This window comes from Arachis hypogaea, chromosome 7, assembly GCF_003086295.3.
Source record: "Arachis hypogaea cultivar Tifrunner chromosome 7, arahy.Tifrunner.gnm2.J5K5, whole genome shotgun sequence".
NCBI lineage: Eukaryota > Viridiplantae > Streptophyta > Magnoliopsida > Fabales > Fabaceae > Arachis > Arachis hypogaea.
In genome coordinates, this window is record NC_092042.1 from 4,271,155 (window position 1) to 4,298,878 (window position 27,724).

The window sequence follows — 27,724 nt, forward strand, 5'->3', positions numbered from 1 at the left end:
GTAAAAAAAGTTAAACAAATCACTTATTTAATCTATCATTTTTTAAATTAATCAGACTCCATTTATTTAAATGAATAAACGGAATGACTCGATGAATTTAACCAATTTTACAAGCGACATTTCTTGTATTTTCTCGACCTTGACTCTTTCCTTCTTTGAACTTGGAGTCGAGGTCTTATTACATCGTTTTGCTACAAGACTTTTTTACATCTTTAAAGATAATCCTAAAAAAAAGATATTTTTTTAAATATATTCTTCGGGCTTGGTTCCTTGATAAGGATTTTTGGGCCGTTAAAGTGTTAAGGTTTTTTTATTGAAATTCTATTGTCGGTTTGGGTTCTAATAGTAAGAACGCCAAGATAAGTCTTCGTGCCCATTGAGATCTATTTAGTGAAAATGCGAGTTCTCAACTATCCAGTTGAAGTCATTTGTTTTGCTAGCGATTTAGTGTTTGTAGCATGTGGATTAGGTGGTAACTATCTTATACGACTTGGGAGGTAATTAGGATACTCTAATCAGTGGAATCATTTGGATTTAATTAGACATTAAAAAAATATAATCAGATTGGAGTTGGATTAGATAGTAATATAAAAAACTCTCGTTTAAACCGTCCATTTAATAGAAGTAAGAAAACCCTAGCAGAGAAAGAGTACGTACTCTGTATTCAAGGAGAATGAGAGAAGGAGAGAGCAGAGGCGAGCGGTTGAGGGTGAAACACAGTGAGAAAGATGGCCATGCCATCGGAAGAGATAAAGGAGAGAGCGTAGGTGGGTGTGTATCCGATGTTAAGGAGGGTTCTTCTTTAGAGGGGTTAGAAAAACCATCCAATGTCTCTTTTAGAGATAAAGTCATTGGTGCAGAAAAGTATAAGGCCTTTGCATTAGTAGGGTCTTTATCTGAGGATGGTATCGCGACGGTGACAGGTAAATAGGGTGATTCTCGCCCACCAAGTGTTAGTTTTATCAAGGGGGCAAAGAACTGTCTAGCTGAACCTTATAAGGAAGCCATTGTGATCAAGGTGCTGGATAAGCATTATGGCTACACGGCTCTCATACATAAGCTTCGGATAGTATGGCGCATCAAAGGAGGGTTTGATTTGTTGGATGTGGGGTTTGGTTATTTTTGGTTAAATTTGATATTGCTGCGGATCGTGAGAAAGTCATTCTTGGTGACCCGTGGTTGATAAACGGTCACTATATTGCAGTAAAGCCATGGGATGTGAATTTTAGGCCATGCAAAAAATCCTTTGGATCAACACTGGTATGAATTCGAGTCTCGGGACTTCCAATTTGGTGCTACCAGGAACAAGCAATGCTGCGAATTGCTTCTGCAATAGGGGTTCCGGTGAAAGTAGATTTGGCCACTAAGCTTGCAGAACGAGAAAAATATGCCCGAACTTGTGTTCAAATTAATCTTGGGTTGTGGTGCGGTATTTTATAACCCACACTACTAACGGCAAGTGCTCCGCGTCGTACCAAGTAATACTTTACGTGAGTAAGGGTCGATCCCACGAGGATTGATGGATTAAGCAACAGTTATTGAGTGATAAGCTTAGTTAGGCAAGCAGAAATTGGTTTTGAGATGTTTAAAAGGTTTAAGTTCGAATTCAAAATATCAAAAGTATAGACAATTAAATAAAGTGGGAATAAAATATGGATAAACAGTTAAGGCTTCAGAGTTATCTATTTTTCCGGATTAACTTTTCTTACTAACTATTTTAATTATGTAGGATTTAATTTATGGCAAACTATATGTGACTAGACCCTAATTCCTTAGACCTTCCTAGTCTCCTCTAAAATAGCTGCATGATCAGAAAATTAGTAAGAACTCAATAAAAATAAAATAAATGAGAAAATAACTAAGGATACGAAAAAGAACGATCATACCACGGTGGGTTGTCTCCCACTAAGCACTTTTTGTTAAAGTCCTTAAGTTGGACATGTGGTGAGCTCCTTGTCATGGTGGCTTGTGCTTGTACTGATCCAGGAATCTTCACCAATGTTTGTAATTCCAATGGTCATCGGGATCCCAAACTAGGCGCCTAACGCCTTTGAGCAAGTTGAAGCAAGTGACAAGGCCCAATAGGTGTTGGTTGTGGGAATGAATTCCAGGGTCCCAAACCTTGCTTTTACACACGTCTTCTTGTGGATCACCATTATTTTCACCTGGTGGCAAGCAATCTGAATTCTCACAGAGACATCCAAACAACCTTCTAGACCCATTTAAGTGAGCTCTACACCAATACTTGCACTTCGATTTGGAGCATGCAACCTTATTGGACCTTCCTTGACAACTCTTGCCACCAACCATCTCCCTCTTACTCTCAATGCCACAAAGAGCTCTAAGTTGACCATCCGTCTCTAGTAGCCCATATTCAAGTGGGAAAGTAAGGATTAAGGATATGAATTTTACCCACTTGAATGTTGTATTGGATGGTGATGGTGGTTTTGCAAGCTCCACTCCATTGTGTTCTTCTTTGAATTCTTCTACCTCTTTGCAAGCTTTCTCAATTTCAACCTCTTTCTCTTGGTAGCTGTCTTTTAATTCAATCTCTTCTTCATTGCTTACCAAAGGCATGGGAGGTTGTGCATCTTCCTCCTTTGCTTTTGCATCTTCCTTTTCTTCCATGTGTGAGGATGAAAAGTTCTCTAGTTCACTAGAGTATAAACTCCTTTGATTGATTTCCTCACTTTCTTCCATAGGATCTTGCATTATATCTCTTGGGAAGGAATTTGCTTGCTCCTCTTCCTGTGACTTGATTATTGCCTGCACATAGTTCTCTATATTTTTAACACTTGTCTTTATATCATGTAGGCATTCTTTCATGAGGAGCTCAAGATCTGATGGTATTTGAGATGAATAGGAAGATGGTGACTCTTGGTATGCATAAGAAGGAGATGCTTGTTCTTGATATGAATAGGGAGATGGTGGATCTTGGTATGGGTAGAAAGATGATGGTTCTTGATATGGATAGTGAGATGGTGGTTCTTGGTACGAATATGGAGATGGTGGTTCGTGGTATGAATATAGAGGAGGTGGCTCATGATAGTTGGAACATGGAGCATTGAAGTTTCTTTGGTTTTGACTTTGCCAACCAAATTTTGGATAGTTCTTCCATCCACCATAATATGAATCACTACTTGGGTGTGAGTAGTAACCCACGTGATCTCTCTCCATTATTTTTCCTCAGCACAAAACACCAAAAAAGATTAAACGCACCATGTGGTAAATAGGAAAGCAAAGAAGAAAGAACAGAATTATAAGAATTAAAATAAAACTAATTGGGAGACACCAAACTTATTTTTAGAAATAAAAAAAATATTGGTGCTATTTATTTAAAAAAAAATTTTAAATAAATAATTTTTTTTTGAAAAATTAAAATTTAATTAAAATATTTTTTTTTGAAAATCAAGTAATAAAAAAAATAAATAAAACGAAACAGGGGAAGGGGAAGTAAACAAAAAGGAAAAGTAAAGAGAAAAAAAAACTAACGTAGAGTACAAAAGAAAAAAAATTAACGTAAATAAAAAATAAAAAAATAACGTAATTTTTTTTTTGAAAATTTAAAGCAAATTTTTTTTTAAATAAAATTAAAACTAAAACGCCTAATCTAAGTAATCAAACAAATAATAGTTGTTAATCACAATCAATCTCCGGCAACGGTGTCAAAAACTTGGTGCGGTATTTTATAACCCACACTTACTAACCGGCAAGTGCATCGGGTCGTACCAAGTAATACCTTACGTGAGTAAGGGTCGATCCCACGAGGATTGATGGATCAAGCAACAATGATTGATTGATTGGCTTAGTCAGGCAAGCAGAAATTGGTTTTGAGATGTTTAAAAGGTTTAAGTTCGAATTCAAAATATCAAAAGTATAGACAATTAAATAAAGTGGGAATAAAATATGGATAAACAGTTAAGGCTTCAGAGTTATCTATTTTTCCGGATTAACTTTTCTTACTAACTATTTTAATTATGTAGGATTTAATTTATGGCAAACTATATGTGACTAGACCCTAATTTCTTAGACATTCCTAGTCTCCTCTAAAATTCATTAACTGCCAATTCCTTGGTCAATTAATTCTAATTAAAGGGTACATGATCAAATTCCAGTTTGCATGCCACAAAAACTCTAATTACTCAAAGAATAAAAGGATTATATGTCACGTATCCCATTAAATCCAGATAATTAGAATTTGGGAAAATATGTTTTCAAGCTGTTGTTCAAGTATAGAGCTTTTCCAAGTTATACAAGAACTCAAATAGAAAGAGGGTCATACTTCCGTTCCACCCAAATTCATAAGATAAAGAACGAAAACAATTCTTAAATATAAATCCAAAACATAAATTATAATAGAAAAAGTAATAAAATCAATCCATACAAATAGACAGAGCTCCTAACCTTAACAGTGGAGGTTTAGTTGCTCATGGAATGTAGAATGTAAATTTGTATAGAATTCCCTAATGGAATCCCTCTAATGTAATGTAATGTGAATAGAAGAGAAGTCTCCCCTATTTATAACTAATCCTAATTAATTTAAAATATAATTATCTAAAAATAAAAATAATATATTTTCCTAAAAGATAAGATTTGAATTTAAATTTGAATTAATTAACAGATTTTCAGTTGATGGGTGGGGACCACTTGCTTTGTCCATTCTGCAGCTTCTAATCTGTGTTTTCTGGGCTGGAAAGTGGTTCAAAACAGCCCAGAAATCACCCCAGCGTTTTCTGTATTATTGCAGATCACGTATGTGACGCGTCCGCGTCGTCCACGCGCTCGCGTCATTTGTGTAGATTCCAGTCCACGCGTTCGCGTCATTGCGATTTCTCCATTCCGCGCGGTCGCGTGAGTTATGCGTTCGCGTCGGTTTTCGCTGGTCATCCCTTTGGTTTCTTCTTTTTCTCTGCAGAAACTTCATCAAATCCATCCGAATGCTACCTAAAATGAATAAAATTGCACAAAACTCAAAATAGCATCCATAGTGGCTAAAATATAATTAATTCTAAATTAAACTCAACAATTTAGATGCAAATTTACTAGAAAAAGATAGATAAGATGCTCACGCATCAGGTTGCCTGTAGTCAAACATATTATAGTGGAGGGTGTGACTCATGAAGTGGAGTACGAGAGTTTACAGTTGATTTGTGCTACTTGTGCACGGTATGGGCATGATAAATCGTTGTGCATGGAGAAGGAGTCCTTGGAAGAAAACAGAAATTCCTTTGGTGATGAAAAAAATAATGAAGTCCCGACACTAGTGCCACACAACAATCATGAGATTAATAAAGAGGCTGAATCAGAAGCTTGTGATCTGGGTGAGAATTCTCGTAATTTGGGTGAGAAATTAGGAGTTGTTAAAGGGAAGGATGTGGTTACGGAATCATTGGCTCCTCACGTGCCTGATGGTCATGTTAATGAGACATGCATGGATGATGGAGAGGGCTGGCAACAAGTGCTGCGTAAGGAAAAATTCACAATGGGCCAATCATCAGGTTTGAAGGACCAAGATGAAAAGTAGCACAAGTATGGTTCGAGAAGGGTTCCAAGGCCCAATTTGAATGGTGATGGAGGCAAATCAATTGGCATTAGGATGGGGAAGCGAGAAAAACATGAAATTTTGCCATCTCCATCATGCAGAACTCCTGCACGTCGTGGAATTTCTCTACGGAAGCGTCCTCGACCTTCCTCCCTGCAGAACTTACCGGTTGATAAAAATGGTAGCAACGGAGGAAACCTTAGTAGATGGAAGCATGGCAGGTGCAGTGTTAGGTGGCAATTATTAAGGATCAGAGTGTGCTAGTACCACAAGACAAACCACCTATTGAGGTTGATGATTTTGTTTAGAGTTTATGTTCTTATTTATTCTATCCCTATTATTTATGGATAGTTTAAATATGATTGTTTGGAATATTAGGGGTGCTTCTAATAAGTTAGTCCGGGTGCATTGTAAGGAACTTGTTAAAAAATTTAGACCTATTTTCTTTATTGTGGTTGAAACTCACTCCTCTTTTCATCATTTAAAATTATTTTGGGAAATGTTGGGGTATCACTCTGTTGGTATAGTAAAAGCAGAGGGGCATAAGGGAGGTATTTGGTTTCTATCCTCTATGAAGGGTGTTTGTTGTAAGTTCATTGATGCTTTTGATCAGGGTGTTACTGTTGATGTTCAATTTGATAATTTAATTTGGAGGTGTATTGGTATTTATGGCAGTCCTCAATTTAATAAAATGGTTATCCTTTGGGATTATCTTGTTGCACAATCCATAATTTTTCAAGGACCTTGGATTATTCTTGGTGATTTTAATGAAGTCAAATTTTCTCATGAATCTAAGGGCTATCAATTTTCTCATCAAAGAGCAGACATGTTTACTACTTCATTAGGGGATAGTGGTTTGTTTTATCTGAAGACTATTGGGAGGTGGTTTTCTTGGTACAGAAGGGTGAAAAATTATGTTGACGTGGCAAAAAAGCTTGATCGAGTCAATATAAATAGTAGTTGGTTATCTATCTTTTCAGAGGCTTATGCAGAAGTTTTAAATAGGCTTCAGTCTAATCATTGCCCTATTCTGGTGCGTTGTAAAGGTCGTCCTCAGCCTAAAGGGAATCGACTTTTCCGATTTGTTGCTGCTTGGGTTACTCATCCTGGGTATAGGGATATTGTGAATCAGTCATGGTAGTCTGGTAATAGAGGGATTCATGACAAGCTTTCGGAAGTACAAAAGAATTCACTAGAGTTTAACTCGAAGGTATTTGGTAACATTTTTGTTAAGAAATATGAATTAGAGCAGCAAATTATTTATTTACAAAAGCGTTTGGAAGTGGTGGATAGTATTTATTTGCGTCAGAAAGAGCAACAGTTGCTTGATGATTATAATAATACTCTAGTGCAAGAAGAGCTCCTATGGTTCCAAAAGTCTAGAGAGCAGTGGGTAAGGTTCGGGGATAGGAATACAAGATTCTTTCATATTCAAACTCTTCCGTGAAGGAAGCATAATAAGATTCATGGCCTTTTTCTCAAGGATGGAGTGTGAAAAACTGATTTAGAGGTTCTGAGTCAAGAAGCAGAGTCTTTCTATAAAAGCTTATTCTGTCATTTGGATGATGTTGATTTGGATTGCCTTGGTGATGTGCCTCTTCCTTCTCTGAATGAGGAAGCTTGCAATAATCTTACGGCACCAGTTATTATGGAGGAAGTCAGAACAGATGTTTTTCACATGAACTCTTTTAAAACTCCAGGTCCTGATGGGTTTCAAGCTTTCTTCTTCAAAGAATATTGGGAGATCATTGGTCTTGATGTTTGGAAGATGGTTAAGCAGGCATTCTCCGGTGTTACTCTTGATCCGAGAATGTTGGAGACTTTACTGGTTCTTATTTCAAAGGTTGAATCCCAGTATCTATGAAAGATTTTAGGCCGATTAGTCTCTGCAATATAGTTTACAAGATCATCACGAAGGTCCTCACCTTGCGGAGATTGTTGGCCCGCTTCAAGGAGGATTTATTCCGGGACGAGGAACTCCTGACAACATCATTATTGCTCAAGAAATCCTCCACTTTATGAAGAAGACTAAATCAAAGAAAGGCACACTGGCCTTTAAGATTGATCTGGAGAAAGCTTATGACAGAGTTGACTGGAGGTTTTTAGCTCATACCCTTAAGAGCTTTGGTTTTCCTATTCCTACAATTATTTTGATTATGAATTGTGTCACTGCTTTTTCCTTATATATTATTTAGAATGGAAATCGTCTGAATGACTTTACTCCTAGCCGAGGTCTTAGACAAGGAGACCTTATGTCACCCTATCTTTTTGTGTTGTGTATGGAGCGATTGACATGCTTTATTAGTCATCAGGTTGATTTGGGCTTGTGGGAGTCGGTTGCTATTTCTAGAGGGGGACCAAGAATATCCCACTTAATGTTTGCGGATGACTTGCTTCTATCCTGTAAAGTTACAAAGAGACAAGTGCAAAATGTGATGTTGGTTTTAGAGACTTTTTGCAAAGCATCTGGGATAAAGATTAATGTGGAGAAGTCTAAAGCGCTTTGCTCCAAGAATGTCTCTGCAACAAGGAAAGAGATTTTCACTGGGGTATCCTCTATCAGATTTGTCCAGGACTTGGTCAAGTATCTTGGAGTTACCCTTAGCCATTCTAGGGTGACTCGTTCAGCTTTCAATGGTGTCCTGGATAAGATTCGGAGTAGGCTAGCAAGCTGGAAAGGGATTTTACTCAATTGGGCTGGTAGACTCTACTTGGTTAATTCTGTTGCAGCCATTATTCCCACGTACCAGATGCAGGTCTCTATTTTTTTCCAAAGGAATCATTAGTAAATTGGAGTCTATGATGAGGAATTTTCTTTCGAAAGGACAAGTTGATGGAAGAGGATTGAATCTTGTTAGTTGGAAGGTACTGCTTACTAAAAAAAAAATATGGAGGTTTGGGGATTAGAGATCCTTATTGTATAAATATTGCTCTTCTTGGAAAGCTAGTTTGGACTTTTTCCAGCAGCCAAACAAGCTATGGGTCTAATTGTTGGATGCCAAATACCGATCATCTCTATATGACTGTTTTAGTTATTCTAATAACAAGGACTCTCCCATTTGGAGGTGTCTTTGCAAGGGTTGGGAAGTGTTGAAGGATGGGTTTGTTTGGTGTATTGGAGATTTGAACCAGAATTTTTGGTTTTCTAGCTGGAGGAGAGAATGACGGTTATCTAATGAGATGGATTATGTTCACATTTCTTATTCGAATCTTCGGATACAGGATATTTGGTCGGTTGGTAGGTGACATTTGGATACTCTTTATTCTCCTTTATCTCAAAATCTGAAAGGTAATATTCTCTCTTACAATCCAGATGAACAAGCAGGTCCGGAAGTAGGTTGGTATTGGTGTGGATCTGCTGCCAAAGTCTATGACTCACGTAATGGTTACTTGTGGTTGTGTAAGCAGCTGTTTGGTTGGGAGGAGCGGGAGAATTGGCTTTGGCTGTGGCGTCAGCTTGTTCCGGAAAATCATAAGTTTTTGACTTGGTTGTGTCTTAAGGAGGCTCTTCCTACTGCAAGTTTTCGCTTTAGAAGAGGGATGTCGTCATCGGATAGGTGTCCAAGATGTCTTTCTAGCTAGGAATCGGTTTTACATTGTATTTGGGATTGTCAAAAAGCTCAGCTTGTCTGGCATATGTTGGATATTTTTTGTCATCCTTTGGATTTGAATAATTGGTTCTTGTATCATAGCAGAGAGCATCCGTTCAAGTTCTTTTCGGGACTTTGATGGATATGACGAGCAAGGAATAATGATATATTTAATCCTCATGAAACTTGGCCTCCGGAAAAAGTGATTTGTCTGGCATTAACTTTAGAAAAGGAGTTTAGGAATATTTTGAATTACAACGTATGTCCCTTCCCTCTACTCTAAATGGTTTTTGGAATCCCACATCCATTGGTACTTTTAAGATTAATTGTGATGCTAGTTATTTTGGTTCGGGTGATAGTGTTGGTTTTGCTTGTGTTATTAGAGATTGTAATGGGAGCTGGCAAAGGAGGTGTTTGGGAATGATTGAGAGTAATAGTATTTTTCAAGGAGAATTGTTTGCTATTTGGAGAGGATATCTCTTAGCTTGGAATGTGGGTCAACGAGATGTTATTTGTGAGACGGATTGTGTGGAAGCATTTAATCTTGTTACTCAAGATGGTTTTGGGTTTATTGATCCATTGGTGCTCAAAATAAGAGATATCATGCATTGGAATTGGCGTGTTGACTTTCGTTTGATTATGAGAGATGTAAATACGGTGGCAGATACTATGGCAAAGATGGCGATGAAGTTACAACTTTCGCATGTGGAACTTCTTTCACCTTGGGAGGAGTTTAAGAGTAGTCTTAAATGGGACTGTCCATCTACTTAAGCAGTTCCTTGTTTTGTTTGTTTTGTTTTTCTTTGTTTAGTTTATTTCAGTCACAAAAAAAGATAGTAATATAAAAAGTTGTACACTCTTTTTTATATTAAAAAATATAAATATTAAATATATATTTTTTATAGTATCTCTTAATCCGACAGATCAAGACAAATCTATCGTGAATCAAAACTTTATTTAAAAATTTACTGATGACCAATAAATTATTGCATGAAATTTTAAAAAAATTGAGTTATTTTTTAGAACTTGAAATGAATTTTCTACCGCCAAATAGATTACTCTGATCTCAAACCAAATACACATATGACTTATTAGTAGCAGGCAGGGATGAATCAAAACCAAATCCATGTCTACTCCCATGTTGTCCTTGTTGAAACTCATGAAACAATGTTCTAAGAGCTATGAGGATTCAAAAAAATATAGATCTCTTGTTGGCACATTATAATATTTACAATAACTAGATTTGGTATTGCCTTTACAATTAATAAAGTCTCTCAATTCATGCATCAACCAACCTTAGAACATTGAAAGGCAGTGAAAAAGATTTTTGCATTACCTCTAAATAACTGTAAACCATGGAATGATATTCAATAAATGTATTAACTACATATTATATTATTTTAGCAGAAAGTCAAATTGCTGCATGTATAAGGCGGGATTCAAACTCTTGTCACTTGATTAGACAGACTAATAAGTTAATCACTAGACTAACTCAATTTGGTTATATACTTTTTTTAACAAAGTAATTAACTACATAACAATCACCAAACTTTGAATACATGACCATTTGTACCCATGAGAGATAAATACGCTGACATTTGTACCCATGATAGCTCGAAACTAAACTTATACCCATGATAGATGCCCTCCGTGTGACAAAAGTGCCCTGGCTTGGATCTGAGCTTGGTTCGTGGGTTTCCGAACCTACGGGGCACTCCCTTCCTTATCTTCAACCCCTCCTCTCTCTCTCTCTCTCTCTCTCTCTCTCTCTCTCTCTCTCTCTCTCTCTCTCTCTCCAAGCCCCTTCTTCCTCAACACTCTGCTCCCTCCCGGAGGCGACATTGTCGTCACAGGCGTGAGGGCGCTTCCTCGACGGGGATCTATTGCTGTTCCACTTATTATTCTTCATCGTTGTTGTTGTTCCCTTCCTGATGCTTCTTTTGCTGGTTACTTCTTCTTCTTTCTTCTCCGTAACTGTGGTAGCGGTGGAGAAGCTTCCACTGATGCTGCATGGTTCTTCTGAGAGCTGAGATACTACTTCTAAGACTTTACCTTCCTTTTTTTGATGATAATGGGGTTGGGAATGGGATGTGGGTTCTTTGATTCGATTTTGTCATCAGGGTTTTGAAGAGGAGGCAGAAGGGTGTCCGATTCTGACTTCAAAATTGGAACTTGATTTCGTTTGGCAATGGGTGTTTCTGATAAGACCTCTTTCACAGACTCTTCCTCTAACACTGGTGCTGGTTGCCGCTGTGGTATTTGTTGGTTAAGGTTTGAGTTGGGGAGAGAGGGTGTAAGGTATTGTTGTGGGGTTTGATTATTTTGGTGAACCACGTCCATTGCCAGAACCAAAACTCCTCTTTCCAAAACTCTCTTTTTTCTCAGCAGCCTCCTTAATCTTCATGCTCTCAAGCTGCTCATCAATCTTCTTCCAATCCTGCCCCTTCTCCGCCAGCACCTCTTCCCTCGGTCTCACCTCGCCGAATGGGCTTGGACCCTTTGGTTTTACCACATTACCATTACCAGCACCCTCCTGGCTCTCATTGTTCACAGGCGCTGTACGAGGTTGCAAAACAAGCCTAGGTCTCCCACCACCACCCTCACTCCTCTCACTTTCACCGTTAAATTCAACCTTTTTCTTGTTCCAATTATCAGAATCTGCGCCGCCGCTAGACCCAAACCCTACCTTCCTCTCTCTTTCAAACCCAAGACCACCAGAACCGCCGTTGGAACTGAATTGGAGGATTCATCATCACCACCGGAGCTTCTGTTGGCGCGGTCACCGCCGTAGTACTTGAAGCCGCCGCCAAGACGGTTGCGGTCGCGGTCGAGCTCCTCGACAGTGCACTGGCGCGGACAGGTGGGGAGCACGATGGGATCTTGGTAGTTGGTTTTGGCGGCAGTGAACTCAGCAAGGGAAAAGGTCTGGCCTTTCTTCTTCTTGGGTATTGGAGGGAGAGAGAGAGAGAGAGAGAGAGAGAGAGAGAGAGAGAGAGAGAGAGAGAGAGAGAGAGAGAGAGAGAGAGAGAGAGAGAGAGAGAGAGAGAGAGAGAGAGAGAGAGAGAGAGAGAGAGAGAGAGGGGTTGAAGATAAGGGAGGGAGTGCTACGTAGGTTTGGAAACCCACGAACCAAGCTCAGATCCAAGACAAGGCACTTTTGTTACACGGAGAGCATCTATCATAGGTATAAGTTTAGTTTCGAGCTATCATGAGTACAAATGTCAGCGTATTCATCTCTTATGGGTACAAATGGTGATTTATTCACCAAACTTTTCTATATTTTTGTATCAATTTGACATGGTGCTAAAAAATTTGCCTCATGGGGTTTTTGGTAAGCAATTATATACTACTGGGTGGAGTGGATTGGATTATGAAAAATGTTTTAACCCAACCCAATAAATGCCACAATCCAAAAAGGCCCAATTATTCTTCCATGCACACTATCTTTCTTGTCCAACATCATTCAGACAAAAAAAAAAAAAATCCAACTTTCTCTTCCTCACTCTCCAATGCCGACACTGTCACGCCACCACCACCTCCTCCTCCTCCGCCGTCTCCGCCACCTTCTCCCATCTTCCTTCTCCACCCACTCTCTGCCGCCACCACAGCCTCCTCTCTCTGACCCCTTCTTGGTCGAGAAGGTTCTCCTCAGCTTAAAGCACAACAACCTCAACTCCCTCCACAACCACCTCAACAACAACCTTAACCGCTCCGACCCATTTCCCCTCATCGTCGATATTCTCGGCCGGTGCCATCAAAATCCCACCTTGGCCAACAGGTTCCTACATGCCCTTTCCTTCACTTCTCCGAACCTCAAACACTCCACGCGCTCACTGGGCGCAATGGTCCACGCGCTTGTCCGCCTCAGGAAGGTTCCGGAAGCTCAGGCCCTGCTCCTCCGCATGATCAGGAAAAGCGGAGTCACGCGCCGCGAGATCATCGATTCATTGATCAATGTTGATTCTTGTTCCAATGTCAATGTGAGTGTTTTTGACTTGTTGATAAGGACTTATGTTCAATCTAGGAAGCTTAGAGAAGGTTCTGAAGCTTTTGAATTGTTGAGGGGTAGAGGGTTTTGTGTTTCCATCAATGCATGCAATGCTCTTCTTGGTGCACTTGTGAGAATTGGTTGGGTTGATTTGGCATTCAATGTGTATGATAGTGTTGTGAATAGTGGCATGCATGTTAATGTTTATACTCTTAATATTATGGTTAATGCTTTGTGTAAAGATGGTAGATTGGAATATGTTAAGGATTTTTTGGATGGTATGGAGAATAAGGGTGTTTTCGCTGATGGCGTGACTTATAATACTTTGATCAATGCTCATTGTCGCGAGGGGCTCTTGTCGAAGGCATTCGAGTTGATGAATTCGATGGCAAGCAAGGGGTTAAGACCCGGGATTTTTACTTATAATGCTATTATCAATGGATTGTGCAAGAAGGGTAACTATGCGAGGGCGAGGGAAGTTTTGGATGAGATGTTGGCAAATGGATTGAGCCCTGATGCCACAACTTTTAACCCCTTGCTCGTGGAGAGTTGTCGGAAGGATAATGTTCGGGAGGCTGAAAAGGTTTTTAATGAAATGTTGCATCATGGAGTTGTTCCTGATTCGATTAGCTTCAGCTCAATTATAGGTGTGTTCTCCAGGAATGGGAATCTTGATCGTGCCTTGGCGTATTTTAATAGCATGAGGGGTTCTGGTTCGGTTCCTGATACCGTGATTTATACCATTCTTATAGACGGATATTGTAGAAACGGAAAAATGCTTGAGGCTTTAAGAATGCGGAATGAAATGGTGGAGCAGGGATGCGTCATGGACGTGGTTACGTATAATACGCTACTGAATGGATTGTGCAAGGGGAAAATGCTTGCTGATGCCGATGAGTTGTTTAAGGAGATGGTGGAAAGAGGAGTTTTTCCTGATTTCTACACTCTAACCACTCTCATCCATGGATATTGCAAGGATGGGAATATGAATAAAGCACTCGGGTTATTCGAGACAATGACTCAGAGAAACCTTAAGCCAGATGTTGTAACATATAATACATTGATTGATGGATTCTGTAAAATTGGTGAAATGGATAAAGCTAAGGAATTGTGGTCAGATATGTTAAGTAGGAATATAGTGCCAAATCACATATCTTTTAGCATTTTAATAAACGGATTTTGCAGTTTAGGTCTTATGTCCGAAGCATTCGGCTTGTGGGATGAAATGGTAGAGAAAGATATTAAACCCTCCCTGGTTACTTGCAACACCATTTTAAAGGGGGCTATTTGAGAGCTGGTGATGTGTTGAAGGCTGATGACTTCTTGAACAGGATGATTTCGGGAGGAGTTTCTCCTGATGGTATTACATACAATACTCTTATAAATGGTTTTGTAAAGGAAGAGAACCTTGGCAGAGCTTTTATGTTGATCAACGACATGGTTCAACAAGGGATACTGCCTGATGTTATCACATACAATGCGATTCTATTCGGGTATTGTAGGCAAGGCAGAATGAAAGAGGCTGAGAAGGTATTACGTATGATGATTGACAAAGGAATCAATCCTGATAAATCGACGTACACAGCATTGATCAATGCGCACGTTTCTCAAGACAATCTGAAAGAGGCATTCCGTTTTCATGACGAAATGCTGCAGAGGGGGTTTGTGCCAGAAGACAATGTCTAAGGGATTTTATTGTTGGGGTGATGTAAATGTTGGAACTTGGAACATTACAACACTTTGCACCGAATTCCCGGTATGAAAAGGTTGAACATTCTATCTTCAAGTGTTGTTATCTTAATATGCCTCATTTGAACTATTTATTGAGATGTGGAACAATAGTGTGTTAATGCTCCTCTTTGTCCAGGTTTCGCATATATAAGGCGAGCATTGCGGCCCTGGTTGGTAACAAAGAAAAGAAAGAAAGATGTATGCTTCCTTTAACTATCCAATTATGAATGTCTTGTGCTGTTTTCTTCATGCTCATGAATATGATAATTAATCTCTCAGTACCTACTTTACTGGTATGATTTATACATTCTCTTTTTTCAAATTCAACTATGACATTCAATGTCATTCTTTTAATCCAATACATTGTGGATGCTTCAAGATGCGAACTAGCCGTTTTGCTAGGAATGGTTTGCAGGTGTGGCATCCTTGTGACAGATCCAAAAAGTTTTGGTAATGATATAGGATCCTAAAAATCTTTGTAAACATCCTTCCAAGTACATGTTGAAGTCAAATGTAGATATTCTCAATGTTGTACTAACGGAGGTTTATCTTGCAGTGAAATCAAGAAATGATTATTGAATTGGGCTGAAGCAAATGCTGCCACTTTTCTACCGTTTACCAAAATGCAAGCGGCATATGAAGAGCACAACGATTCGACTAATCGTGCTTGAGTAACCGTGACAGCTTCTTCTGGTACGTTTTTCCGGTCTCCAGAGTTCAAACTCGAAATCGCTTTGGAAAAGGAATGAATTTGCTTATTAAGTTTATTGTTTAGTCATGGATTCTTTTTATCTTCATTGTTGGTATATGAAGCATGAATACTAGAGTATAATAATAATTTGGGCCTCCATACATGTGTAACACTTGGTAACTTTTGCAATGAACTTGAATTTTTCCATGATTTAATTAATTTATTTATGGAGTGTTGCCAAAATGAAATTGTAAAATGCAAACAGTTCTGGTTTGATATTTAATCATATGATAATTAGTAGCATGAATGAATTGATCAATCAAATCTAACATATCTCCAAAACAAATCTTTTCCTTGTGACCAATTCATGTTTATACACAACAAATTTCAAGAAAAGGTCATCAAATGATGTTTTAAGTTCTCAAATTTGATTTGCTTTGCCAGCCTCCATATGACTAGGTCTAGTTTATTTATAATCTCAACCACATAATAGATTGGAAGATTATATGCAATTGAATTGTTCTGTTTAGTGAATATAGACTTAGATTATAGTTTATGCATAGGAGTATTCACGGATCATATTGGATCTGACCAAAATCTCAATCTGATTCATGCTACAAAAATCATATCGGATCGGATATTCGAATATAAGACATTTCATTTAAAAAAAAACTTTGTTTTTAACTTCTTTTTTTTCTTTTTTTCTTTTTTTTTACATGTTTTACTTCAATAACATTATTAGTAGCATGAATCAATTAATCAATCAAATCTGACATATCTCCTAAACAATGTTTTCCTAAGATGTGAACTACTTATATTCGATGACCAATTCATTATATACACAAAATCAAACGATGTTTTAAGTAATCAATTTGGGTTGATCAAATGGTTAACTCACTCGTCTATTTAAGTAAATGCTAAGGTAGTGTTTGGTAGAGAAACTGAGACTGAAAGATTGAAATTGAGAGACAGAGACTCAAAGATAAAGATTGAAATAAATTCAGTCTTCTGTTTGGTGTAAAGTGGGAGACAAAAATTGAAATAAAAATGAAGCTCTAATTTAATTTGTACAAAGGATAAAATTGGAATTAATTAATTGAAATGAAGATATTTTAGGTATAAAATGTTATTAAAATTTCAGTCTCCGTTTCTAAAATTTTAATCCTCTGTGTCCCTACTTTTTAGAGGTACTAAAATACTAAAATTTTGAAAATAGAGATAAATTTTAGTACCAGTTTCTGAGTTAACAAATATGATACTGAATATCAATCTCTCGGTCTCTGTCCTAATACTTCAAAACAAACGCTATCTAAGAGTTTGAAATCTATTTTGTACATACAATAATCTAGTAACAAATGATAAATTTTTAAATGGAGTTTCAATTTATGATGCATTAGTTTCAATTTATGATGCATGGGACTCGAGAATTATGTGGCAACAAAGAATGATGTTTTAAGTTTTCCATTGCCAGCCTCCATATGACTAAGCCTAGTTAATTTATAATCTCAACCACATAATAGATTATAAGAATATATGGAATTGAATCATGCAATGTATTTTATGGACCTGGATTGTCCAACGTTATCCAAGTTGAAATCTTCAAAGTAAAAACCAGCAACCACAAAAATTACATGTCACATACCACTCAATAAATGCATTGAAACTATACAAGAGTTAGTAGGTTATTAATTTATTATTATTATTATTGGTAATAATAAGGTAAACCCAATATCTGGCTGCGGAAAAAAGCCGTCAAAACCACCAAAACAACATCATGATTTGTAATTGACACAATTTTGTTCTTAATTGACTTAAACATTACCCATCAATTAACCACAATGAATCCAGGCCTAATTAAGAATTAATGTTATTAATGTCCCCAGCAAATTGCTTCTTGTTTAGACAAATTCAAATTTGCAAGAATTATGATTAATTGAGTATAATTCACGTCCACAAAATAACTAAAGCAACCGAAACGGCGGCCGGAAGTGTGGTCTAAGATCAATGATGAAATTCAAAATGATGGTGATGAGGATTAAGATTTATCAATAAATTTCCTAACAAAAGGGCAAAAAAAAAAAAAGAGAGAGAGAGATAAAATGTCAAATAGTTATATACATTGTCATCGGTGATGTGAATCTTATATATATAAAAATCATAGTGGATATGGATAAGCATGTATGATCATCATATTTTAACTATAGACTTATAATAATACATATATCTATAAATATATATGAACAAATATTCGCGAAAGAATTTTATATTAGATATTTTAATTTTTAATAAATTTTTATTTTTTAAAATTTTTAAAATTATTTTTGTAGGATCAATTTATCTCTCTATTATTTTTAAAAAAAAATTATTTCAAAGTATATTTTTAATTAATTGTCTTATAATTAAAATTTATTAGAAATTTATTCGTTTATTATGCATATTAAAACTTAACTATAAATAATAAGAAATTAATCTATCGAACAAAAATAATTCTTAAAAGTTTATAAAAAATAAAAATTTATTAAAAATTAAAGTGAGTATTAAATATTTATTTAAGATTCGTTTGAAAAGTTTTAAAAGTAAATTTTTTGAGTTTTGATTTATGAAAAGTAGTAGTATTAATGACAGATGCAATTTTTAAAATCAAATTGCAACTTTTTAAAAAGTTATTTATGAGCTTATAGAAAAATAAAAAAAAATCTTTTATAATACTATTATTTTTTATCATATTTTTATAAAATAAATATTTTTAAAATAAAAAATTCTAATACAAAATAATTTATTTATAAATTATTTAATATAACTATTTATTATTTAAATTATTTTAAAAAAAATAAACTATTTATCTTAACTGAACCAAAAATATATAATATAATATCTAATTCCTAACCCCTTTCTTTGACCGATTACTCATCTGTTCCTTTCAAGGATATATCATCACTCTAATTTTTATCTAAATTTTGGTGAACGAACTACATAGAAATCACTCTGACCTATGAATTTTATTTTATAGTATTGTTATAAGTAATTATTATAACAATTGGCTTGTCTTGTTGTGTTATTAGTAATAAATAAATGTGTATTTGTAGTCGCAATTATTGTGGCTTGGAAAGTGACTTGTTTTGAATTTTAGTACACATTTTATTTATTTAATTATGTTTTGACTATGACATTTTAGTGAACATGACAGTTAGATCCGATCGAAAGTTCAAAGTTGCAATACAACCGCTACATAATTTGATAATCAGAAGAAGATGAATATTCATTATTCTATATACTAGAACATATCATGAGGATGTAAATTTCTAGAACCTTGTAATATAATAATTAATTAAATTAATAATCTTGAGTGAAAAATTGACTAACAAACCATCAAAATGTGTTGATAAAGACTTTTAGTATATTTCTTTATTTTTTTCTTCCTTCTATTTGACTAATAATAAGAAGAAAAAAAACAAATAATTAATTTAGATGATAATTTAAAAAAATAATAATATTTGAAAAAATAGGGGATCAATATATTCAAATGCATGATCCTCCTAGTACTATATATTTTATAACATATAATGTATTATTATTACTTAAATTTCAAGAAAGATAAAATGCATAACTTTAGTTTTTTTATTAACAATTAAAAAAAAAACTGATTTTTACAAATACAAGAGAAAAAATTGTTTACTTTCTCCAACTTTTAGAGGAGGTGGCAATATAATTTTCCCCCCAAAATATTCAATTGTAGCTAGTGGCTCTTATGTAATCTTTGGTTATCTAAGACAAGCAAATAAGGACAAATATGGGTGGAATTTTATTCTTATTTATATTGAGAGCTGACTTAGTTCTAACAAAGTAAGTTGAAATTATTATTATTAGTAGGTTCCAAAATAAATCTGGTGACTGAAAAAAAAAAGAGATTATAAAAGAAATTAAAATTATTAAGCTGGCCTCTTTTGTAAGTTGTAACCCTAGTGACTCGCTCAACTGTTTCTGTTTACTTTTGTTTGGCATTTTATATATTGCCTTTGTCATTAGGTTTTACCAACAATTTTAATATAAAATGACAAATAATTTCAGACTTTTTATTGCAAAAATAACTAAATCTATAGATATATTTAATGAGTTTAATTTTGGTGCACTGACAGTGTAAAATGTTTTACGGCTTTACGTAGTCGTATAATTACATCTATTTTTTTGAATGACTGATTATTCGCGCAATTAATGTCAAAAGCAGTTATTTTTATTGATGTAGTGTTACATAATTAAATATACATGTAAAACTATTTTATACTAATAGTACATTAAAATTAAATTCATATTTAATTACTAATAAGTTTTATCTGATAACTTACATAAATTTCTTTGCCGATTATTTTGAATATGGTAGAGAAGAATTTATTTGTCACTCATCTACAAAGATTAAGATATATTTGTAAATTAAATTTGATGAAAGATTTAATTATCTTCGTGATAAAATATTGAAGACCTATTTTTTTTTTCAACTTCAAAACATGAATATATGGAGATTGCACAAAGAGAGATTTTCAATTGTTCTTAAATCTTAATTTACAGGATGAAAATTCAAAGGTTGTTGATCCAATTCAAACTTTGGTTATTGGAAATTAATGAAATTTCTCCTGTGGTCTTTTTCCTTAAATTTCGTATTTTCGTTACCTAGCGATAATTCTACTACACTGGCGTGATGGGAATATAATTAATTCTTACTTTCATTATTTTCCTATTATTTTTGTGGACCATTGAAAATATGATTATTGAATCGGCTTGCGACTTCAAATATAATAAAGTTTAAATTTTATGTACTAATAGTGAATATAAATTTTGTATATTATATAAATAATTAATACCAAAACATTAAAGCCATAAAATTAAAATATATAAGTTTGTGAGAGTCTTATATTGTCTAAACTCTAAAGAGAATTTTATATCTTAGCTTGCAGTAATAATAAATCTAAAAAAAATTGACAATAAAAACAAAATATATATAATGTGACAATAATTTTTATAAGAGGTAAATACTAAATTGGTATTCGAAAAATTTTGGCGTTGACAAAATAGTACCTGACTTTTGTTATTGATAAAATAGTCCTTAAAAGATTTTAAAATTTGACAAACGTGTCCCCGAGCTCGCCGGAGCAAATCTCCAACAAGCACAATGCTGACATGGCCACCGTATTCTGGTGACCTGACAAACCATTCCCTAAACCCTAATCACTTTCCCCTAACGCAAACTTCCCCTCCATCTCCCTCCCAATCGCAGCCCTCCCTCTACCTAATGTAACCCCCTCCCTCTTCCTCTCCATCGCAGCCCCTTTTTCATCTCTCTCTCCATCACAGTCCCCTCCCCAATAATGCATACTCTCCCCTCCTTCTCCCTCTCCATCACAGCCTTCTCCCCAAAGCATACTCCTCCCTTCCTCCCTTAACACCACCACTCGCAGTAACAATCACCTCAACATCAACAGCAAGCAAGCAACAACAACAACAACCCTAACACATACTTCGCTCTCTCCCCATTGCAGCAATAATCTTAACAGCAACAACAATTTCAACTGCAAGAGCACCATTAAGGACCACCGCTACCATCATCGAAATCTCAACAAAGCCTGGAATAGCCGCATCCTCTCAACTCCTCAGTCTTTCTCTCTTTATATTTATATATGCATGTTATGTGTTTGTGTAAATGTCTGTGTGTGTGTGAATGAATATTATTATTGTTATTGTTATGGTCCTCCAAGAAGAGAAAAAAAAGTAGAAAAAAGAGAGAAAGAAGAACAAGCAAGGTTAGGTTTTGAATGTGCAGGTTCTTTTATTGATTCTATTTGAAATTTTGATGGTGTTGTTTCTGTTGTTATTGTTGCTTTTGCTACTGCAATTAGGAAGGCAGAAGAAAAAGGAAGTGTGCGTTGGGGAGAGGAGTTATGATGGGAAGAGAGAGAGAGAAGGGGGCTGCGATGGAGATGGAGTGTGCATTGGGTAGGGGAAGGGCTGTGATGGAGAAAGAGAGGGAGGGGGAGTGTGTGTTGAGGAGGGAGGGGAAGGAGGGCTGCAGTGGGGAGGGAGATGGAGGGGGAGTCTGCGTTGGGAGGAAGGGATTAGGGTTTGGGGGATGGTTTGCCAGGTCACCAAAATGCGGTGGCCATGTCAGCATTGTGCTTGTCGGAGATTTGCTCCGACGAACTCGGGGAGACACTTGTCAAATTTTAAAATCTTTTAGGGACTATTTTTGTCAATAACTAAAGTTAGTTATTATTTTGTCAGCACCAAAATCTTTCGAGTACCGATTTAGTATTTACCTCTTTTTATAATTATATAATATAATAACATCATGAAAATAAATAAACATCATTATTATATATTATTATTAAAATTGTAATGGGGTATATAAATGATTACATTATTCTAATATAATATCATACTCTATTTAATTATACGGTTTACACGTTCCAAGTATATGATGATTTCCAAAATAAAGTAGTAAATATAAAAAGAGTAATACACCAAATAGGTCCCCAAGGAATTTACGATCGAACAGATTTGTCCATAACAAAATTTAACTAAAATTTTGACCCTGATATTTTTAGTTATACACTAGATACGTCCTATGGCAGTTTGACCCGGTCAGGACGTTCTACGTGGAGGTTAATGGGCTGACATATCAGGTTAACTGCCATGTGACACCTTCAGGACAATTTAGTCCCCATCCAAGTTGAACAAAACGACGTCATATTGGATCATGAGGCGAATGACTTCGTTTCATGGAAGACAAATTCATCCCCACCATGGAAGGCAGAGTTGCGAAACGGCAACGTTTTAAATGGGAGACCTATCTCTCTGTTCGAGGGGACCTATCTGCCTGATGATTATGCTTCTATTGGGACTTATTTGTTTGATAACATAATGTTAGGGGACCAATCTGACCTATAATTGGTGACATTACCCTTAAATATATTCATTGCTCTTTTTTGGTTTCATTGAAAACACATGTTGATGTATCTAGACCTGGTAGCTTACAAAATTCTAATCCTCCCTCTCATGACAATCAAATTGAAGATTCTCCTTCACATGTCACAAAAAAATATCTCAGGCAATCCTAAAGTATGCTAATTTTGAATGACTTAATGTGTATGTTGAACGATGGCTTGGAGGAGAGAGTGAAGCAGTTGGAGGATCTATTGTTGAAGAAGAATGAGGATAGCCAAGTTGTGAAGAAGCATACTGTTTTTGCTTTGTTTAGGGGGTATAATAATTGAGGGTATTGGTAGTTGTAGTTGTGTTTTGTATGTATGTGGTGGTTGTTTAGACAAGTTTTAATCTGTGTTGATTATCAAATTGTTAGATTAAAATGTCTCATTATATTTAGATGAATATGCATGAAATCAATTGTGGTGAAATAGTATAAAAGAAACATGTTGCTTTTGGTTTGTTTCATCCATTTATCCCGGTGTTGGAATAAATTTGAACAATCTAGATGCTGTGCCACTGGTTGCAACTCCCATATTCTCAGCATTAACACTCTTCTGAGCCTTGGGCCTGATTACTGTTTACTTTGGACGTCTAAAAGGTTGCTGAACCTGAAATTGACAAAATTATTATGAGGATGTTTCATACAGATTTCAACATACGCATTAAGTCATTCAAAATTAGCACACTTTAGAATTGTTTGAGACATTTTTTTGTGAAATGTGAAGGAGAATCTTCAATTTGAGTGTTATGAGAGAGAAGATTAGAATTTTGCAAGCTACCAGATCTAGATATATCAGCTTGTGTTATCAATGAAACCAAAAAAAATAATGAATATATTTGAGGATTATGTCACCAATTATAGGTCAGATAGGTCCCCAAACATTAGGTTATCAGACAAATAGGTCCCTATAGAAACATAATCATCAGGCAGATAGGTCCCCTCGAACAGGTAGATAGGTCTAGTGGGGACGAATTTATCCTCCACAAAACAACGCCATTCGCCTCATGATTCAATATGACGTCGTTTTGTCCAACTTGGATGGGGACTAAATTATCCTGGAGGTGACATATGGCAGTTAACCTGGCACGTCAGTCCATTAACCTCCACATAGGACGTCTTGACGGGGTCAAACTGCCATGGAGACGTATCTGGTGTATAAATAAAAATGTCAGGATCAAAATTTTAGTTAACTTTTTTTTGGGACAAATATGTCCGACCGTAAATTTTTTAGGGACCTATTTAGAGTATTACTCATATAAAAAAGAATCAATAATTCCCACCAAGGCCTAGCTAACCTTAAAGTTAAAATGTTTAAAAACAAAATATTGGCTTGGAAAAATATTAATCAATTTTGTTTGATTCTTTTTTAATTCTTGTGTCTTCCTATCTTTTAAGCTCTATACGTAATGGCTAATTTGTAGTAGTTAATCTATATATCGACAACTATTACCCTAGTATAAGATAGATAGATAGATAGATAGATAGATAGATAGATAGATAAATAGATAGATAGATAGATATAGATCATACCTAAAATGGTCTTTAATTAAAATTTTTAATTTGTCTCATATTAGTTTTTCACTTTTTAAAATGACTAAATATAATCTTTATTTTTAGAAATGTAAATTCTCATTAGTTCAAAAGTCACCAAACGTTTTAACGTTATTGATGTGTGCAGTTAAATGCCAAATTGACATATTTTTTTGGGGCGTCATGGTAGCCAACACGACCTGAAAGATACCCGAAGCCCATCCCACCCGGTTTCACATCCGAAAGAAGTCTTAGCTTCTTCTCCAAACACCATAGTTGGCTGCACTGCGCGTTCCTCATCTTCAACCAAGCTTTGCCTCTTGTATTGGATCTTCCAATTATCTCTTCACGCTACTGCTGGTTGCTCCAACTTCATTGTCACGTGCTTCACCGTGATTTGACAGCTCTTCCTATTTCAACTGTTGCGCCGCACTTGCACTTCGCGTTCCCATTTGATGACTCCTAATTGGATCCAGGTCTGCTTCTCTGCTCTACTACAATAATGTTGTTGCGGTTATACATCATATCCGCTCTCTGCCTCTGAAGATCCGGTTCGAGTCTTCCTTCGCAGTTCACCACTTCTCATCGGTTTGCGTGTGGTGCTAGGAGCTCTCTTCCATCGAAAAACGATGGCTCCCCCAAATGTGGAACTTGCTGCTACAATAATAGAGAAAGGCGACATCACCAGCTGCTGGAGAGAAGGTCACCAAAGATGATGACAGTTTGTTTAACGACATCCTTCAAGTTAAAGGGCCTAATTGCAAAAAACGACGTTGTATCATGTTACAGTCTCTCTTCTTCAAATAAATTAAAGTAGTGGCGAAGAAGAAGAGAAGCATTAATGGGCCCCGCAAATTTTAGGTTCAACACAATAATTTTAGCTATCATCTCGAATACGACACCAACAATGATTTCGAAATAATTTTTTTTTTTCAAAACAACGATTTCAACTATCATCTCAAATTGAATTCTTACTAAAGTTTTGTGACCTGCATTATATATAATTTAAATTTAATGTTCAGATTATGGTCAATGGCCTTCTCTTTCACTCAACTTTCACTAGAGTTCTTATTTAAATTTTCTTGACTTCTATTACAACCACCTATCATGGCTCATGCATAAGAGCAAATAAGACAAGCTTCACAGATGAGATGACGAACAATAGAGAAGAGGAAATGAAAAACATACCAAGATAAATGATGAAGATGAACATTTTGGGATTAGGGCTTTATAAGTGTGAATGGATTAATTTGGATATTTTAACCAAATTTTGGACACCAATTTGAGTCGAACTTCTCGTGTGTCCACACCAGCATGCACTTAATTGCAAACTTGACACTTAACTGTACACATTAGTTAAAATGTCTGATAATTTTTGGACTAACAAAAATTCACGTTTCTGATAGAAGAAGATACATTTGGTCATTTTAAAAAGTGGTTGGGAGACTAATCGAAGGCAAGTTGAAAATTTCATGGACCATTTAAGATACTTTCTCTCTCTCTTAATAAATAATTTTATAATATAATATTAAATTTTTTATAATTAAAAGATAAAGAACAAATCCGATCCTTAACTTATTAACCTCTAAAAAAAATTAAATGTAACAACAAATTCTTTCTTTCGTAAGGTCGGTTATATGGATCAAACAATATTTATTGTGTCGTATCATATATCATGTCTATATTAGGATTGTTGACACATAAATCTCTTTTGATCACCTCATGTATAGGTTTTTCAAGTCTTGCTCTACTATTTGCCACCTATTCCCCTTCCATCACATGTCCAAACCACCTTTGGTGAGATTCTACCATCTTTTCTATAATGGCCGTTGCTTCAACCTTTTCTCTTATATATTTATTCCTTATTTTGTCCATATATGTATAGTCTCTCATCCATCTTAGCATCCTCATCTCTGCAGCACTTAATTTGTGTTCATGCTTACCCTTTACCATTCAACACTCTGTTCCACATATAATATTGTCGATCTAATGGAAGTGCAATAAAATTTTTCTTTAAGTTTTAATCGTACTTTTTAATTATATATAAAACCAGATGCATTCTACCATTTTGATCAGTTTGCTTGTATCCATATTTTAAGTCCTTCTCAATTTTCTTATTATCTTGTATATAATACACTTAAGATACTTAAAATACTTTATTTGTAGTAGGATATTTCTTCAAATTTTACTTTTGCATTGTTATTTCTCTCTTATCTACTAAATTTACATTTCGTATATACCGTCTTATTGTGATTTTATGTTCAACCTATATTTCTCTAAAACTCTTTTATACAATTTTAACTTCTGATATATTTTTTTGTTTAAAAGAAAGGATTTAAGTATTTTTTTTATATAATTCTCTTGTGTCAAAAGATATGTAAACATACATTCTACTTATTAGACCTAATATAGTCACTGAGGGAGAAGTGTAATTGATGTATGCATTCACTCAAATGTTATTACCTTATTTTGCCTTTAATTAATTTTTTAGGGTTTAAGGTTTATATTTAGGAGGGTTCAAGTTTTTTATTTGTATGATACAGACATACAATAATTTGCTCTAAGATTATTGAAGGGACTACATTTTGCGTATGTGTTTAACAGCCTCTAAAAGTATGTTTTAAGACATGCTTAAAAAGCCAACAACTAGCCAGATATAAGAAAATTATCTTTAAAATTTAAATTCGAGACAATTAGAAAAAATTGCTTACCATATCAGTCGACCAATTCAATATTAATTAGCGTATAACGATAATGCAAGTAATTAAAAAGTTTATTTTATTTCTCTTTGAAATTATTATCCTGTATTTGTATATATTAAGGATGAATGACATGACATTTTGACTTCTAACAATTATTTCAGATTCTTACAACATTGTTAGTTGCATTGTAATAATCCATGTTCTTTTCAATTTTTGTTTTTTAATGGGAAATGTCATAGTATAATGTATTGCATGCGCATTCATACAATGCAACAAAAAATTTTCTAGAATACATTATAAGAATGTTTTTTTTATTATTTGAAGGAAAATACGAGGCATATCATAGAAATTAAAGTCATCGCTCAAATATATAGTTAATTATCAATTAATTACACAACGAGAAGGAAAGTAATAAAGTCAATATATTAAGGTTTAATTACGATTTTGAATTCTATAGTTCATTAAATTTATAATTAAGTTTCTATTTTTTTTAATTAAATTTTTATGTTATTTTTAATTTTATAATTAAATTATTTTTATGTGAAAAAAATTAAAATTAACATAACATTCTTTTTAAAAAATATATAATCAAATATTTAATTAAGTTCTAATTATGGATACTTTTAATTTGTGGATAAATATTCCGTTGATTCTAATATCTTTTACATTGGCAAAAACTTAATTACGAAATTAAAAATAACGTAGGGACCTAATTAAAAAATGAGAAAGTCTGGGGACCAACACTTTTATTAAAATCTAGTTAGCACTTAACCAGTAAAAGAAAAGTGAGTACTCCCACATCATTTGATGAAATCTCACACTATTAAAAACACCAATAATAACTAATTGATGGCTACAAATCACAAAATTTACTGGTTCTCTAACACTCTTCTTGAAAAAATTATAAAAATTTAATTACAAATTTAATAAAATTAAAAGAACCAATAGCATTATTAAACTTGACATTAAATCTC

At 35.1% G+C, this 27,724-nt stretch overlaps 1 pseudogene; it reads left to right on the forward strand.

Annotated features, from left to right (window-relative positions):
• Window positions 1-12,593: 12,593 nt before the first annotated feature.
• LOC112702098 (uncharacterized) lies at window positions 12,594-15,757 on the forward strand (annotated as a pseudogene).
• Window positions 15,758-27,724: the final 11,967 nt, after the last annotated feature.